Raw genomic sequence first — 2,500 nt, forward strand, 5'->3', positions numbered from 1 at the left:
GCTCTCTTTCTCTCTCTCTCTGTCTCTCTCTCGCTCTCTCTCTCTCTCTCTCTCTCTCTCTCTCTCTCTCTCTCTCTCTCTCTCTCTCTTTCTCTCTCTCTCTCTCTCTCTCTCTCTCTCTCTCTCTCTCTCTATCTATCTATCTCTATCTCTCTCTCTCTCTCTCTCTCTCTCTCTCTCTCTCTCTCTCTCTCTCTCTATCTCTATCTCTCTCTCTCTCTCTCTCTCTCTCTCTCTCTCTCTCTCTCTCTCTCTCTCTCTCTCTCTCTCTCTCTCTCTCTCTCTCTCTCTGAGATATTAAATACACTAAAACAAAAAATACTTGTATAATATCTACCTGTTATTGTATTGCATCATAAACGTGTCTCCTCATAACGTGTGTCCTTATAACATAATATCTTAGCATCTTCATAAGAGCACTTTAACATACGTTTTAGGTCAATATATACCTCTTAATAATGCTAGGTGGTGGTTTTGACTCTGTGTGTGTGTGTGTGTGTGTGTGTGTGTGTTAACAGTCCTAGGGAAATATAAACAAAACACTGGAAACGTTATGACAAATCCAATTACTGTAGACAGAAGCTTTAATGGAATGAAAATACTATAGAATAAAATATTCTACGATCAGTAATGTCAGGTTGTCTGCCGTTGGAATCATCTTCACTAAACATTTTACTAGATCTCTTAATTTCGATGTTTCGGCCAAAAAAAACAGTTTGTAGAGGAACAAAAGGATCGAAATAATGTTTTCGTGATCACTGAGGAATTTAAATTAATATTTTTTGTGACATCCCATTTGTTCTCTGACAGGTTTGCTCATGAGTCGTGTCCCTGAGAGTTAATTGTACATTCATATTTTGTTGTATATTTTATGGCGTTGTCTTATGAGCATATGTAGATTACTTAATCTTGTCATCAGCTGTTTTTTATGTGCTGTTGCAGCAGTTCTGATAAATACGGACCCTATTTGTCTCTAGTTGATTACTTCCCTAGTGGTCTAATGAAAAGCAATGCTATATTCTCAATAAATAACATACATGGTGAATTCTGCAAATGAAGAGGCATAAAAAATGCATTTATTCTGCAACAGGTCTGAATAAATATGAATATGTACGAACTCTGAACTGTATAAAACTCCCTGGGTTGTTGCAACTACTACACTCAGTCACGTAAAAAGAAGCAAATCTCGGTTATCTGTTCGCGAACCCATATGGAAGCCTGGAGGTCGTCATTACCTCTTGCGACGTCCCTGAAGTCTTAAAACGTGTTCGATTCTATATACTTCAGATCATAACGACCTACCGCTAGTATTATACATTCGACGATCCTCCTCAGAGTGCGTGAATTCGTGTCCTTCACAAAGAGGCTCGTTATGTAAAGACCTTAGTCACGTATTCATCCTAGCAAAAAACATCTCAAGGTCTGCCTCGGGTCTTTGGTGTGTGATGTTTACTCGTATAGTCTCATTTGCAGTGTTCATGCTGTTATGGGTCAGGATTTCGTAAGAATAACTGACGCACAGGACATCTGAAGAATGTTCTAAACTTAAACACCCGGATCGTTGATAAAAAAAGGAATGAATAAGCGAACTTTGCCGCATGAGCGAACGCCATCATTTCGCAGATCCATCTATCCACGTATTCTCGACTAATTTCAAATCCAATTACTCTCATATTCGATTTTAGCACTTTTCTTGTAGAAAACCTTGAATCATATCATTTACATATTCTTCCACTCAGCTTCACCAGCGGTTACCCTGAGCTGAGCAAAGGCTGTGCGAACGAAAAAGGTTGGAAATATCGAGCAGGTGGAAACGCGAGAATAGACACGCAAAATTGGATTCCCAGAGGCAGGAGATTGGCCTACGTCATAAAGGCATCCTGAGATTGATCCACACACACGGAGCTCGCAGAGGGTGGTAAGCCGGCGAGAGAGAATATATTGCAAGGCGATGCAAATAAAACGCTTGTAGCTGCCATCCGGTATAGTTGAATGCATGAACCTCCCATTGTATTAGCAGGAAGTCATAAAAAAATCAAACGCTCGAAATACAATGCCTCAATACGTACCAATATAATAGCAATTTTAAATGATTCTGGGCCCGGCAGTTGACACGGCAGCGGATGATCGCAACACAGGCCAGTTCCGTACATACAAAGTACATATATTAAGACACAATACCATTTCATGTAAAATCGTTCTGTCGGTTAATTTATACATTATCATATTTCTCGTCGGCAGGGCATCAAAACAACTCAAAGCGTCTCGCCATACGATATCGTATCGTAGGTTTGATACGACCCTCTTGACCAAAGTGCTTATTTACATACTAACACCACCCAAACTTCAACGCCATAATCACCCCACAAAGGCTATTTTAAGGAACGTGAGGCATCCAGATACGTTATTTCCCAAGGAGCATTCATGTACATCTATTTCTTAAACACGAATTTCAATTTTAGAGGATGAAGCAAAACGTTTTATCAAACAAGCCCACTGC

The 2,500-nt window shown here is 39.8% G+C and overlaps 1 protein-coding gene across 1 annotated transcript in view; it reads right to left on the reverse strand.

The window, feature by feature from the left end:
• The window catches only part of LOC125047224 (histone-lysine N-methyltransferase 2B-like), a 65,510-nt gene that overhangs the window by 30,029 nt on the left and 32,981 nt on the right, over positions 1–2,500 (reverse strand). The gene's annotated exons all lie outside the window — the stretch shown is intronic.

The sequence above is a fragment of the Penaeus chinensis genome, chromosome 40 (genome assembly GCF_019202785.1).
Source record: "Penaeus chinensis breed Huanghai No. 1 chromosome 40, ASM1920278v2, whole genome shotgun sequence".
NCBI lineage: Eukaryota > Metazoa > Arthropoda > Malacostraca > Decapoda > Penaeidae > Penaeus > Penaeus chinensis.